Below are 16,651 nucleotides of genomic sequence, written 5' to 3' on the forward strand. Positions count from 1 at the left end.
AGTCATCAGGTACCTCTCACCCTCTCTCTCACTTCTTATCTTACCACCGTCTCTCTTCCACCCACAGAGCTTTTGTTGCTAACATCACAGCCATCCAAGAACCTACCATTTTTTTGCAGGCTATCCAAAATCCACATTGGTGTGCTGCCATGAAGCACGAACTTGAGGCTTTTCAGGCCAACAACACTTGGTCTCTCATCCCTCTACCTTACCACAAATGACCGATCGGTTGCAAATGGGTCTATAAGGTGAAACTGAAACCTGATGGGACCATCGAGCGCTATAAAGCACGCTTGGTTGCGAAAGGTTACAGTCAGATCGAAGGTGTCGATTACAGAGAAACCTTTGCTCCTGTTGCCAAATTGACCACTGTTCGTGTTCTACTTAGTGTGGTTGCTGTTCGTGGATGGCATTTATATCAACTCGACGTCAATAACGCCATTTTACATGGTGACCTCGACAAAAAATTTTACATGCGCTTGCCTCCTGGTTTTGGACGAAAGGGGGAGACTCGCGTATGCAAGTTAAATAAATCCTTATATGGCTTAAATAAGCTTCAAGGCAATGGTTCCTTAAACTTTCCAGTGCTCTCAAGGTTGCTGGGTTTCACCAGTCATGGTCTGACTATTCACTATTCGTCCGAAATCGTCAAGGTAACTTCATTGCTTTGCTAGTTTATGTTGATGATGTAACACTGGCCGGAAATAATTTGCAAGAAATTGAGGATACAAAGCAGTTTCTCTCGCAATAATTTAAATTGAAAGACTTGGGCAAACTCAAATATTTCTTGGGGATAGAGGTTGCGCTGTCCAAGCATGGCATAACCTTGTGCCAAAGAAAATATGCATTGGATATATTAGATGATGTGGGATTTTTAGGTGCCAAACCTTCAAGATTTCCGTAGAGCAAAACATTTCTCTCACACAGACAGAAGGAAAGTTGTTAGTTGATGCATCACCATACAGAAGGCTTGTAGGAAGATCAATCTACTTGACTATAACAAGGCCGGACCTAGCATATGCCGTCCACATGCTAAGTCAATTCATGGAAAAGCTTAGACAACCACATCTTGAAGCAGCACACAGAGTTCTCAAGTATATCTAAAATGCACCGGGACAAGGTATTTTTCTACCCTCTACAGGATCATTGCAATTAAGGGCATTTTGTGATGCTGATTGGGCTAGATGCAAGGATACGAGGAGATCGATAACGGGTTACTGCATTCAGCTTGGTCAAGCACCGGTTTCTTGGAAAACGAAGAAACAAACTACTGTATCTCGCTTCAGTGCAGAGGCAGAATACCGTTCCATGGCCACTACATGCCGTGAGATTACATGGTTGAAGAACATTTTAAAAGATTTGAAGGTGAATCATCCACAACCAGTCACTTTGTTTTGTGAAAATCAAGTAGCCATGTACATTGCTTCGAATCCGATATTTCATGAACGATCGAAACACATAGAAATTGATTGTCATTTGGTAAGAGAGAAGATTCAAGGAGGAATGGTTTGTACAGTCTACATACGGACATCTGATCAACCAGCTGACATTTTTACCAAGCCATTGAGTTCAACACAGTTTGAAACACTACTCAGCAAGTTGGGTGTCATTAACATACACTCCAACTTGAGGGGGGTGTTAAGGAAGGAATCACATAATTGATTAAGTAAATATTGTAAATTGTTAATTTGTTATTTACTTACTTGTTTTGTATTTTGACTGCCTTGTTTATAGGCTTTAGTATAGGATCCAAATTAGTGTGCGACTCTATATAATGTTGTAACCCTAGTTCTATCAATAATAAGAAGAAATTCAGCTATTATATTTCTTTAGAGCCCTAATCACTCTAGTTAGTGTCTGTTTTTTCTTGATTGGCTGTAGGGTTGGACTATGACATTGAATTATGTACCACAAAGCATTACTTTTGAACCGTTTGCTAAGCCTGGAAATTAATTTTGTTAATTTGGCAGATTGATCACCAAATAATCCAGTTGAAGTATGTAGCATGACTACCCTGATGCCTCATGTGGCAGTGTTAAAGAAAGCAGAAATATGTGTTATATATGCATTTTAGAAACCTGAGCAAAGTGCATAACTATTTAATTGACCAGAAAAATAGTATAACCTGAACAAAATGCATAACGTATTTTTGGAAGGAGGTATAGACCTGGTTCTACTGTTAGTGATGGTGTGATAAATAAAGAGGGGAAATATGAATGCCAGTTTTGCCATAAGTTATTTTTGGAAAGGCGTCGCTACAATGGTCGTGTAGGGATTCATGTTCGAAATTATGTCAGGAGGGTGGAAGGATCGCCAGATCCATTAACGCTTCAAAAGAGAATAGAGTCTCCAAACAGCGAAGGTTTATCAACAAGGATCTCAAAAATGGATGCTCTGATTGAAATTGCTCAAAACTCTATCATAGAGACTTCAACTGCTGAACCTAATGATCAATCCAAAGGTGATGCTGCACCTGATAAACCATACATGGGATTTAGTTCAGAAATTCCTGCTTCCGATTCTCACCAAGAAATGAACATAGATTCACCTCTTAGTGAACAGGACCTGGAGGGTCGCTTGTTTTACATAATTGATTCAGATCAACATGATAGTGAACATACGATAACTGATGGAAGTGTGGAAGGAGCTGACGATCCTATGGAAGTTGTAGATATTAAGGACTCTTGTATGAATACAGCTGAGTTATCAGCTACGGAGAAGAACGGTAAACCATCTGAATGTCCTTGGGAAAAAGATGGCTTGGCATCCACCTCACGAGTTAGAAGTCTGGTACTAATCAGGATGGAGCTACTCACTGCAAGATAGATGCTTCTTCAGATGACAAATATATTTGTGATGCAGTAGGGGATGCAATTTTGAATTGCACAAGTGCATCAGAGCAGCCCAATGCCATTGAACACAGCGCTAACAAGAATAGTGAACAAGCAGTTGACTTTGGTAGCAGCATTGATCACGAACCATCTCAATCTAATGATACTTTGATAGAATCTGTATGCCAAGCTTATGAAGGAAATGAACTGCAAATCGGGATTTCTGACTCCTCAGTACCACTGGTGCAACCATTGGTCTGCTTTCCCACATCTACTGCAATATTGGATAAGGTACTATCAAGCATTGCTGCCATATTTTGTTTCTTTCTGGTTTCCAGATACACTGATACTACTGAGTCGCATTCAAACTTTTTTCTTCAAAATTAAAACCAAAATTATTGTTCAAGAACTGACATTGAAAAAATATATATCATGTTTCTTTTTCCTAGATTGCAACCCTGCCCGAAATATAGCAAATATAACAAGTCTATAATTTTGTTTGTATGGTTTTTGTTGCTTGAATTTGTTTATAAGTTGTCAGTGTATTGGCTGTGGAACTATTAGTCTTTTATCTTTTTGTACGGTGTTCTAGTTTTATTTTGGTAAGAATCTATTTTCCTACTAAAGGGAAGAAGCTAATGTTTACTGATCAAATAATTGTCTACTTTGTCTATCAAATTATTTGATACAAATACTATTACTTCTATTGTCGCATCAAATTATTTGATTCAATTCTATTACTTGTATCGTCGCATTAATGAGTTAACAAAAGAAATAGGTGACATGTGCTTAACCCGCAAATACACTTCGTTTAAAGAAAAAGGACTACATTGTGGGACCCATAAGAAGGTCTCATAATCAGAAGATTCCGATCCAACTAATTGTTTAGTCGCCTTCAAGGATTATCCATGCAAGGAGAGTCTAGTGGACTCTTTAGTCGTCTAATTGTCATGAAATAAATAGAGGGACAAAGTGTTGCCGAAAAACTTATAAATGATCATGAGGGGAACCGAATAAGTAGATTTTGATTTGAGAACTCATAGTGATGATGCTTGGAGGAGAATTAAAGAAGATAGACGGAGCTGGCACTGAGTCTGTGACCATATTTTTGCATGGGCCCCACAAATTGGTCATTTTCATAAAATGAGGACATTGAAATGGTGGAATTATATGATGTATATATCAGAAATTTGATTGTTTTATTGTAGTTTTTTTTTTTTTTCAAATTTTTCCATGGTAGACCCTGTAACTAATTGGTCACATGTTAATTACAGTTAATTTTTCATTAGTACTATAATAACGGAAGACATGGCGCAAAACCGAGCATAGTGGCGTTCTATGATTCATACAGCCGACCATTTAACCTAACTGGAGCAATGGTCCCTTAACTTTGACCCAATTGGAGCAATGGTCTCTTAACTTTAATCCAATTGTAGCAATGATTATTCTTACATAACACATTTTGACGGAATTTTGACAGAGTTAACGAAAAGGGTTATAGCTACACGTTTCGATAAATTAAGGGACCAATGGTCATAAGTTTTTAGTTGAGGGATCCAACTCCAATTGGAATAAAGTTAAAAAATCATTGCTACAATTTTCTTTTATTTAATCATACAGCTAAAAAATGAGTGTACATAAAGTGAAAAATAATGTCCATAAATCATTTCCTTCACCTTGCTATGTTTTTTTTATACATTAATAATTATGAATTTTGTTTATTTTGAACTGTCACATCCCAGCCCGGGCCCCCATCACATCCCGGGCTTGACTCCGCCATAGCACAATATTGTCCGCTTTGGGACCCGACCAAACCCTTGCGGTTTTGTTTCTGGGAACTCACATGAGAACTTCCTAGTGGGTCACCCATCCTGGGATTGCTCTCGCGTGAACTCGCTTAACTTCAGAGTTCCCATGGAACCCGAAGTCAATGAGCTCCCAAAATGCCTCGTGCTAGGTAGAAATGAGAATATACATATAAAGCTTACATGATCCTCACCCCTGGGCGATGTGGAATCTTACAATCCACCCCCCCTTAGGGGCCCGACGTCTTCGTCGACACACTTCCGACCAGGGATTGGCTCTGATACCAAATTGACACATTCCGACCTGGGAAGGTAGAAGCATGCTGGGCATCACCGTGAGGTGACGTAACCATAAGGGTAAGTGACGTAAAAAGTGAGTAAATTTAAAACTAATTAGAACTAATTATGCTAAATAGTGAAAGAGTGCGCAATCGTGGGAAGAACCTACTACAATTATTCAGAGCGTAATAGATAGTGAGACTACAGAAGAGTAGTCAAAGTAGCTAACTACACTTATTACATAACAGTGATAAGTTTGTACGTCTAAACAGAAGAGAATGTCAAAACTGCAGAGATTCCTCGAGTGCCACAAAGAGTACAACTGTTTAGGTCCTGGAGGGGCGAAAAACAAAGTTGAGTGGGTCAGCAAAACAATGCTTATACGAAATCCTTTATTTTCGAATATACTAACCCCTCGCCGTAAAACAAGTATAGTTTCCTTAAAACATACTACGTAAGTATGTAAACAATAAAACAACAATATTATAACAGTATTATAACCAGAAATATGCCAAGTCATGATGTATCAAATGCCACAATAATATAATCATGTGATAATCAAGTATAGCTAAGTGCTCATCCATATAAGCTGACACACGAGTTCGAACATATAGTTTCTGACATGAACAGGACTGGGTGTAATCAATATGCTCTAGTACTACGATCACGTGAAGACTGGTGCAGAAGCACGTCACATACAAGTCGGATTGCCTAATGCAATCTACTCGGCAGGACTGGCAACTAACTTGGATCCAAGACGAGCGAACAGTGTGATGTGAATACACACGTGAAGGACTGACCCTCACCTTGGGGCTAGTACTAACACCGATGCAACAAGATGAGCATGTACAATGAATGTCATGACAGTAATATCTCAACCATATAACAACATTTATCACAATCATATCACAGTTATCAATTATTTGGCAATATGTATGTAAAGTGAAGTAAATACACATTTATGGAAACTATAATTATGTATAGGTATAAAAACAAACTGCCCACTCACAAGTACGTCGCTGGGTCGTAGCCCCCGAGCCTAGCTTGGCCTCAAACATCATTGGGATATGTTTACCCTATATGTGAAATAACTAAAATAAAATTAATTAAAGCATATATACGGAAACCTAAATAAAACCCTTATAGTTTGCTCAAACCTAGGGTTTAAATATACCATCATGACCTACTCGACGTCACAAACATCCCTAGATTTTTAAAATAATTTTTGAATGGTTCACGCGCCCCCACGCTTCGTCAAAGGCACGGCCAAACGTGCCCCACGCGCAGGCCAGTGCCATCAGTTAGCCTGACTCCATCATAAATATTCCCTTACATGCTAACAGAAGTTAACAGTGTTACCTGACGCCATCAGGAATGTTCCGTCAACTTTGACAAAATATTCTGTCTCCTTCTCTGGTCGTCTTCGCCATCGCCGTTGTCCACCGCCATCTGCAACTTGGTCTTTCGCTGGTTTTCTGGAAAAATTTCAAACACACTATTCTCATTCATTTCGCAACCATTTTTGACGTACTTTATATGGATTTGAAGCTCGTGAAGAGTAGAATTGCGTTATACCTATTTGGAGTCCAAAAAGTGGACGGAGATCGTCGGAAAAAGCCTCGAAAGTTCCGGCCAAAAGTGAACTCTTCGAAACTCGATCATTTCACTTCCAAATTTCTCCCAATTTTTTGTAGGAGCCTTGAGGAGTTACGTAGAAGCTTCCCCAAGCTTCAAAACTTCCTAACTCGATCGAAAACACGTCGAACTCAGTTTGCCCGAGTTCGATGTTGAAAACTCGTCCATTCCAAGTTTCAAGAACATGGTTATGTTTGTGAGGATGAGATGAACACAAAAATGAAGTTTTTGGGTTCGATCCGTGAGCTTTGAAGCTCATTTGAGGGTTTGCAAAGAAACAGATAGTATACAGGAGAAAGAAAGGGAAGAGAGAGAGAAAGAGTTCATTTTCTCTTTTTCTGATTTGGAGACAGAAATGAGGGAATGGATGGGATTGGTGAGAAAGTGAAATAGTGCATGGGATGGGCTAAATAAAAGCTAGGGGATAAGGTTTTGGATTTTGTACAGAAAAGAGTATCGAAAATCTATCCGGAATAGTGTTTTCACACTGATAAATTTTGATGTACACTCGTAACAATGTGTACAGTTTAAATGCGATAACGAGAAATAAAATAAAAGCAATATGAATATGTCCATGTCACTTGCCAATAAGGGCATAACTGTCAATACACATACTCGAGGAGAAATTACATAGGAAAATTGGGGACGGGTCGTTACAATATTTGGTATCAGAGCATAGGTTTAGATAGTCCTGCACTTCCTAGTGTGTTTTAACTCTTGTTTTCTTATGTCAGAACCATGCCACCTCGTAGAGAGCCACGTACTTCAACTGAGAATGATTTTTCGGACTTTGGACAGTTAAGCGAGGCTATTGCCAATGTTATTCAGTCTTCACTCCATCCTACCCCAAGGAATACTCTGGCTATTGTATCTCGCCTGAAGATTAATGATTTCTTTGGTAATGAGGGATCGGAGAAGTCAGAGATATGGTTCGATCATGTTAAGAAGACTTTCCGGGTTATGCATAGGTAGGGTAATCTTTCCCTAGAGAGATGGGTCGAGACAGTGACCTGGTTATTTTGGTTGGGAGCAGAATCTTGGTGGGATCATGAGAAGAAATCACTATCTGATGAGGATGTTATGAATTGGGATGTTTTCAAGCGGATATTTCAAACCATATTTGTTCCTCCGGAGTATTTGGATAGTAAGAAGAATGAGTTCACAGATCTGAGGCAGGGCAAGATGTCAGCCACTGAGTATCATCGAAGGTTCACAAACTTATCTCATTATTGCCTCGATATCGCTGCTAATCCCTGGGAGATGCTTCGTTTGTTTAAGAGGGGAACTTGCAAGCAATGGCGTACTATAGCAACCTCTACTCTCTATGCTACTTACCAGGAATTCTTCGAGGTCTTGCTTTAGATTGAGGATTCGGAGAATGCTCCTGACGATGAGGATGAAGATGTTGGTAGGAATGCCCAGAGGTACAGTAACAAAGGGTAATCATCACTTGGTCCGAGAAGGGCTCAAAATTTTAAAAGGAGTGGAAACAACTCTGGATTGTAGAGCGAGGGTTCTAACTCTGGTACACCTCAGAGAGGAGGCATATCCTCTGGTGGTTCTCGTTTTCAGAATCAAGGAAACTCCATCAATTTAGGTGTTTAGTTTTGTCGCAGGTGTAACACCCGTCACTACGGCGAGTGTAGAAGATGAAGCAGAGGATGTTTCACTTGCGGACAGACATGGCATATGGCCTATAATTGTCCTTAGAATCAGAAGAATCAGCCTGTTAATCTACCACCTACAGTCCACTTACAGCAGTTTCCAGCACCTGGTAATCGTTAGCAGATAGGCCACGGTGGAGCTTTCCATTACCAAAGGGACATAGCCCCGAATCAGGAAGAACCATACCAGTATACGCCTGAGGTTCCCTACTATCAGGGAGGCTATCAGCAGATTTAGGGAGGCTATCAGCAAACTCAAGGAGGGTATCCACAGTTTCAGGGAGACTATACGCCATATCAGAATGGTGGAGCACATATGTATATTGGAGGACAATATCATAATCTAGACATAGTGTTTAGTAGTGGAGGTTCATGCAGACAGGCAAATCTACCCCAGCAGGGCTGAGGTAATCAGGGTCGAGGTAATCAGACTCAAGCAAACATGGGTCGTGGAGGCAGGCAGCAAGTTCAGGGAAGAGTTAACAACATCACTTTAAAGGATGCCCAGGCTAACCCGGACTTGATCATGGGTACGTTGAATGTTCTAGGCCATTTTGCTAAAGTTTTAATTGATTATGTGCTACACATTCAATTATTTCCCATAAGTTTGCTCAATGACTTAACCACATCCTACTTCACTCGGCTACGAGTTGGAATTTTCGATGCCTAAGGGTGAAATCTGTTATGTTAGTTGGGAATATCAAGGATGTCCCATCCTTGTTAAAGATGTAATCATGTCGACTAATCTTGTTCCTTTGGATATCATTGATTTCGACGTTATCTTAGGCATGGATTGGTTACACTACAATCGTGCCAGGTTGGACTGTTATGAGAAGGTTGTTACTTTTCATCGATTGGGCAAGCCTACTGTCACGTTTTTTGGTGAACGTAGTGGTCTAAGCACGGAGTTATCATGGCCATAAGGGCGAGACGACTGTTGAGTAAAGGTTGTCAAGGTTTCTTAGCTCATGTTGTGCTATCGGAAGAGACTACTACATTTGTGGAGGACGTCAGAGTAGTTAGGCACCATCCCAATGTTTTTCCCGAGGAATTACCTGGCTTACCCCCAGATTGTGAAGTGGAGTTCACTATCGATCTACTTCCAAGTACTAATCCTATTTCCCTTACACCTTACCGTATAGCTCCTGCGGAGTTAAGGGAACTTAAAACTCAGTTGCAAGAGTTGGTTGATAAGGGTTTCATTCAGCTAAGCACTTCCCAGTAGGGAGCTCCGGTTCTGTTTGTAAGGAAGAAGGATAAAACTTTGAGATTATGCATCGATTACAGGCAGTTGAATCAGGTGACGATTAAAAATTGTTATCTGTTACCTCATATTGATGATCTCTTTGACTAGCTTAAGGGTGCTTGTGTGTTCTTGAAGATTGACCTAAGGTCGGGTTAGTACCAAGTGAAGATCAGGAGCGACGACATTCCGAAGACAGCTTTCAATACTCAATATGGTCATTACGAGTTTTGGTGATGCCATTGGGATTGACTAATGCACCAGCAACTTTCATGAACCTGATGAATCAAGTATTTCATCCATATCTTGACAAGTTCGTCATTGTTTTCATAGATGACATTTTGGTGTATTCGAAAAATGAAATTGATCATGTTAGGCATCTGCGTTTAGTTCTAAAAACGCTAAAGGCAAATCAGGTGTATGTTAATTTCAGCAAATGTCAGTTTTGGCTGGATCAAGTATCATTCTTAGGGCACGTGGTATCAGCTTAGGGTGTGCTTGTGGATCCTCAGAAAGTAGCAGTCGTGGAGAATTAGGAACAACCTTAAACAGTTACGGAAGTACGAAGCTTTCTTAGTCTTGCTGGATATTATCGATGCTTCGTGAAAGACTTTTCAACCATAGCACTACCTCTAACAAAATTGACTAGAAAAGACGTTCCTTTTGTGTGGAGTAATGAGTGTGAACAGAGTTTCCAGCAGTTGAAGTACATTCTCATTCATGCACCTGTCATAGCAATTCCCGATGATGGTAGGAACTTCAAGATCTACAGTGATGCGTCTCTGAATGGTTTTGGATGTGTGTTAATGCAGCATGATAAGATGATTGCTTATGCATCGTGGCAGTTAAAGCCCCATGAGATGAACTATCCTACCCATGATCTCAAGTTGGTAACGATCATCTTTGCTTTGAAAATATGGAGGCACTATCTTTATGCGGAAAAGTGTAAGATCTTCACTGATCATAAGAGCCTTAAGAATATCTTCACTCAGCCTGATCTCAATCTTCGGCAACGAAGGTGGGTATAGTTGCTCAGTGATTATGACTGCACCATTAAGTATCACCCAGGTCGTGCCAATTCGGTAGCTGATGCTCTTAGTAGGAAGTCTCATGGCCAACATAATGCTCTTTATGCTAGTCGCAATCCTCTTTTGACTGACCTAAGATCCACTGGAGTAGCATTGAAAGAGAGTCGATGGGGGGCCCTAACTGCTGGTTTTCAGGTCAGACCGGTTTTGTTGGATCGTGTTCTCGAAGCACAGAGGAACGATACAGAATCTCATGAATTGATACAGGCAGTGTCAGACGGGAAAAAGAAGGACCTCTGGATTAAAGATCCTGACGGCATGTTTATGCAAGATGAACAAATGTATGTACCGAATGTTGAGGAACTAAAGAGAGACATATTGGATGTAGCGCATATTTCTGCTTATGTGATACATTCAGGGAGTACCAAGATGTATCATACCATCCGACACTTCTATTATTGGCCAGATATGAAAAGAGAAATTGCGGAGTATGTTAGTCGTTGTGCACTTCTATTATTTAGATTGCTACAACCACTACCAATACCGCAATGGAAATGGGAAGATATTACAATGGATTTCGTGTACAAATTACCTCGTACGTGAAATGGTTACGATGGTGACTGGGTGATAGTTGATCAGTTTACCAAGTTAGCGCACTTCATACCCATTCGCGAGAATTAATCGTTAAGTCAGTTGGCCAAACGGTTCATCTCTGAAGTGGTTAGGTACCACGGAGTTCCAGTTAGTATCATTTCTGACTGGGATCCCTGATTTACTTCGAAGTTTTGGTAGCGTTTTAGGAAGCTTTGGGATCGAGATTACTCTACAACACCGCCTATCATCCTCAAACTGATGGGTAGTTAGATAGAACTATCCAGACTTCGAAAGATATGTTGAGATCGTCAGTCTTACAGTTTGGAGACACTTGGCACAAGCGCTTACTGTTGATAGAGTTTGCGTACAAAAACAGCTTCCATTCTAGTATTGGTATGGCACAATTTGAAGCGTTGTATGGGAAACCGTGTCGTACTCCACTTTGTTGGTCTAAGGTCAGTGAACAAGTTTTGGTTGGCCCTGAGATCGTGGATGAAATGACACAGAATATTCAGGTGATAAAGACTAACATGAAAACGGTCTAGGATCGGTAGAAGAGTATCGCAGACAAACACTCTACCGATTGAGTTTATAAGGCTGGTGATTGGGTATTCTTAAAGTTATCACCGTGGAAAGGTGTTGTGCGATTCGGAAAGAAAGGGAAGCTCAGTCCTAGGTACATCGGACCGTACCAGATAGTTGAATGAGTAGGTGAAGTTGCTTATTGACTTGCTTTGCAACCAGAGTTGGCGAAAGTGCACAATGTGTTTCACGTATCGATGCTACGAAGGTACGTCTCTGATCCATCACACATGATCCTTCTTCAGCCACTGGAGATCAATCCAAATTTGAGCTATGATGAGGTTCCAGTGATTATCCTTGATTGGAAGGATAAGGTTCTTAGGAACAAGACCATGCAGATGGTGAAAGTTTTGTGGAGGAACCACTCGGTCAAGGAAGCTACTTGGGAGACCGAAGAACGTATATGAGATATGTATCCACGTCTGTTTTATGGCGTTGATTTGTAGTCAGTATTGAAATTTAGGGGACGAAATTTTTATAAAGGGGTAGATTGTGACGACCTATCCCTAATTTTCCTATATAATTTCTCCCTGAGTATGTGTATTGACGGTTATGCCCTTATTGGCAAGTGACGTGGACGTATTCATATCGTTTTTATTTTATTTCTCGCTATCACATTTAAATTGTACACATTGTTACCTGTGTACGTAAACTTTATCAGTGTGAAAACACTATTCCGGATAGATTTTCGATACTCTTTTCTGTACAAAATCCAAAACCCTATCCCTAGCTTTTATTTAGCCCATCCCGTGCACCATCCTCCATTATTTCACTTTCTCACCAATCCCATCCATTCCCTCATTTTTGTCCCTCAATCAAAAAAATAGAAAAGGAACTCTCTCTCTCTTCATTCTCCCTCTCTCGTATACTCTCTTCTTCTTTGCAAACCCTTAAATGAGCTTCAAAGCTCACGGATTGAACCCAAGAACCTCATTTTCATGTTCATTTCATCCTCACAAACATAACCATGTTCTTGAAACCTGGAATGGACGAGTTTTCAACGTCGAACTCGTGAGGTCCGAACTCGGGCAAACTGAGTTTGATGTGTGTTTCGAGCAAGTTAGGAAGTTTTGAAGCTTGGGGAAGCTTCTATGCAACTCCTCGAGGCTCCTACAACAAAACGAGAGAAATTTGGAAGTGAAACAACCGATTTTCGAAGAGTTCACTTTTGGTCGGCACTTTCGAGGCTTTTTTCGACGACCTCCGTCCACTTTTTGGACTCCAGATAGGTAAAACGCGATTCTACTCTTCACGAGCTTCAGATCCATATAAAATACGTCAAAAATGATTGCGAAATGAATGAGAATAGTGAATTTGAAATTTTTCAGAAAACTGGAGAAAAACCAAGTTGCCGACGGCGAGGACGACCAGAGAAGGAGACGGAATATTCTGTTATAGTTGACGGAATATTCCTGACGGCGTCAGGTAACACTTTTAACTTATGTTAGCATTTAACGGAATATTCCTGACGGCGTCAGGCTAACTGATGACACTGGCCTGCGCTTGGGGGTGCGTCTGGCCGTGCCTTTGACGGCGCGTGGGGGCGTGTGAACCATCCGATATTTTAAAACTTTGGGGATGTTCGTGACGTCGAGTAGGTCACAATGGTATATTTAAACCCTAGGTTTGAGCAAACTATGAGGGTTTTATTTAGGTTTCCGTATATGTGCTTTAATTAATTTTATTTTAATTATTTCACATATAGGGGAAACGTATCCCGAGGACGTTCGAGGCCAAGCTAGGCTCGGGGGCTATGACCCATCGACGTACTTGTGAGTGAGTAGTTTGTTTTTATACCTATACATAATTATAGTTTCCATAAATGTGTATTTACTTCACTTTACATACATATTGCCAAATAATTGATAACTGTGATATGATTGTGATAAATGCTGTTATATGGTTGAGATATTACTGTCATGACATTCATACATATTTGTACATGCTCATCTTGCTGCACCGGTGTTAGTACTCGCCCAAGGGCCAGGGCCAGTCCTTTACGTGTATGTTCACATCGCATTGTTCGCTCGTCTTGGATCCAAGTTAGGTGCCAGTCCTGTAGGGTAGCTTGCATTAGGCAATCCGACTTGTATGTGACGTGCTTCTGTACCAGTTTTCACATGATCATAGTACTAGAGCATATTGATTACACCTAGTCTTGTTCGTGTCAGAAACTATATTTTCAACTCCTGTGTCAGCTTATATGGATGAGCACTTAGTTATACTTGATTATCACATGATTATATTATTGTGGCATTTGATACATCATGACTTGGCATATTTATGGTTATAATATTGTAATAATGTTGTTTTATCGTTTACATACTTACGTAGTATGTTTTAAGGAAACTATACTTGTTTTATGGAGAGGGGTTAGTATATTCGAAAATAAAGGATTTCGTATAAACATTGTTTTGTTGACCCACTCAACTTTGTTTTTTGCCCCTCCAAAACCTAGATAGCTGTACTCTTTGTGGCACTCGAGGAATCTCGACAGTTCTGACATTCTCTTATGTTTAGACACACGAACTTATCACTGTTATGTAATAAGTGTACTTAGCTACTTTGACTACTCTTCTGTAGTCTCATTGTCTATTACGCTCTGAATAATTGTAGTGGGTTCTTCCCACGATTGCGCACTCTTTCACTATTTAGTATAATTAGTTCTAATTAGTTTTAAATTTACTAGCTTTTTACGTCACTTACCTTTATGGTTAGGTCGCCTCACGGTGATGGCTAGCATGCTTCGACCTCCCTAGGTCGGGGTGTGTCATGAACTCCCTTAAAAATATTATTCATGAGAGTTTGTATGGTTTTAAAAATTCAAAGGATCATATACCCATTCTCAAAGCGTAGAGGATGCAACTACGAGCGTTTGCATATTTTTTTTCATATTTTTTGCACATATAAATTAATTATTATAATTTTTTAATGTATTTGGTATTTTTAAATTACCTGATATTTTTATTTTTAATGTGTTTTATGATTTTTAATCTCAATCTTTGCCTATAATTTACTATAAAAATAAATAAATAAATAAAACTTAAATTTTAAAATTTATATAGAATAATAATTAATAAACAATATATACATATTCATTATATCTATTGTATTTTATAGTAAGTTTTTTTAGTAGTTAAAAAAATTAAAATCATCAAAATAACTTTTTTCTTATCGTGTCGAAATAGGTTACCCACGTGTCATTCTCATGTAAACCTGCTATGGACCCGTTATGAACGAGTTATGATCGTGTGACCCGATAATGATTCAATTAGTTATTGTGTTGACCCGAAATCCGTTATTTTCGTATCGTTTACGTATCGTGTTAATAGATCGTGTAAGAAATTGCCAGGTCTACTTGTAGTGAGTAAAAGCAAAGGCATCTAGTTCTTGTTGGTTATGTTGGACAAACACGCTTTCTTTATGATCTTGTTTTCGATAGGCTATAACATGACCCACAATTAATAAAGCACAAAGAACAAACAAACAACCAAAACACCACACATAAAAGAAAACGCACGCCATGATCACGAGGAATTATAGTAGTTCGGCTAAAACTGGCCTACATTCACTTCGGTGATTACCGAGTTATTTCACTAGTATGAAAACCACTTTGGTTTACAAGAAAAATCCCCTTTCCTGTCACAAACCCTAGGTCTTAATATCTCTCACCCCTCACACTCTCTCAAAGTGCTTTACTTTATTGTTCATGTGAATAATCAGCCCCCAACAAGTCTATTTATAGTACAAAGACCGATTGTTACATACCTATTTTCTAATTAAGATTCCTATATTCTAATCAGGCTTCTAGGATTTCTAATCTAAATAGTACAAGGAAACTTAATTCTTTCCTAATTCTTTTTAGACAATGATCTATGCACCTTTACTTTCCTTAATACAATCCTAAAAAAAATAGGACACTAACATTGATGAGCCAAATTCCTAATAGGTTCTAGAACCTGCTTTAGCACAATTTTGCCGGTTTAATTTAGTGGATAACTCGACTTTAGTTTTATTTGAAACTTACGTTTGGCATGCATGCCCTATGTAATTTCTTGATTATGCCAAGTAAAATTTGAATTGATTTAAATTAAAAAGGTGAGTGATGTCAACACATTTTTTTTTTCAAACGATGAAAAGAAAAAACAAATCCACAAACAAGCAAACCATGGGCGAATATGTTGAGTAATATACAAAGATTGGTTTTTATCGGCCATTCCCCCAAAAATATAAAGTATGAATTAAATTAAATCGAATCCCATGATAGTAGTAGTGGCTCGTCTTTACCATGTTACTTTTGCCTTTCTTAGGGCATCTAATTCGTACTTTTATTACATGACTTGGAATAAACAAAGAAGCATGGTCCATGCATGCACTGCTATTTGATTGGACATGTGAATTAACGTACACTGTACCTTTAAATTAAAATGCATTAATTTTTGCAATAAGCAGTGGATTGCCTTGTATTGAGAATGAGTCTCATATTGATGAGAAGATAAACCTTGCATTGGCTAATAAGTGGTTAGAGCTTTTCTCTTCAAAGCTTGCGTCTCAAATTTTCTAGGTATCAAATTGTATCCAAAATTTCTTTGAGTGGTTGATCTCCCACATTTTAAATAAGGCTAGGAATATATTTGATAAAATGAAGATGCTCAACTTAGTTAGAGATTTTCCAGTGTGACTAGTACACGGGGTTTTTCAGTGTGATTGGTATAAGGGGTGGTACATCTTGTGTCATTATACAGATGGTAGGGTATGTGTGTTAAAAAATTAATCACTTTAAAAATAAAATTTCCTATCACTTATATAAAAACAAATGATATTCCACTCATGTTCCCGTCACAATGAAAATTTTCACTAACTCAGCGGACCAAAACGTCTCTACCATTGTTGGTTTTGACAATTAATTATTAAAAATCCCACATGATATGAAAGCTCGACGTATTATGCTTCTCTATATGGCTACGCTTCTATATATTGATATTACTTA

General features: G+C 39.1%; 1 long non-coding RNA gene across 2 annotated transcripts in view; it reads right to left on the minus strand.

Moving 5' to 3' along the window:
• Positions 1 to 2,592, minus strand: part of LOC126621790 (uncharacterized) — a 91,263-nt gene extending 88,671 nt beyond the window's left edge. Inside the window, exon 1 of one of the 2 annotated variants that reach the window (XR_007623196.1) lies at positions 2,444 to 2,592. This is a non-coding gene — a long non-coding RNA (uncharacterized LOC126621790). The remainder of the gene's footprint in view (positions 1 to 2,443) is intronic. The other variant, XR_007623195.1, reaches the window with a different exon arrangement.
• Positions 2,593 to 16,651: the final 14,059 nt, after the last annotated feature.

The sequence above is a fragment of the Malus sylvestris genome, chromosome 5 (genome assembly GCF_916048215.2).
Source record: "Malus sylvestris chromosome 5, drMalSylv7.2, whole genome shotgun sequence".
Taxonomy (NCBI): domain Eukaryota; kingdom Viridiplantae; phylum Streptophyta; class Magnoliopsida; order Rosales; family Rosaceae; genus Malus; species Malus sylvestris.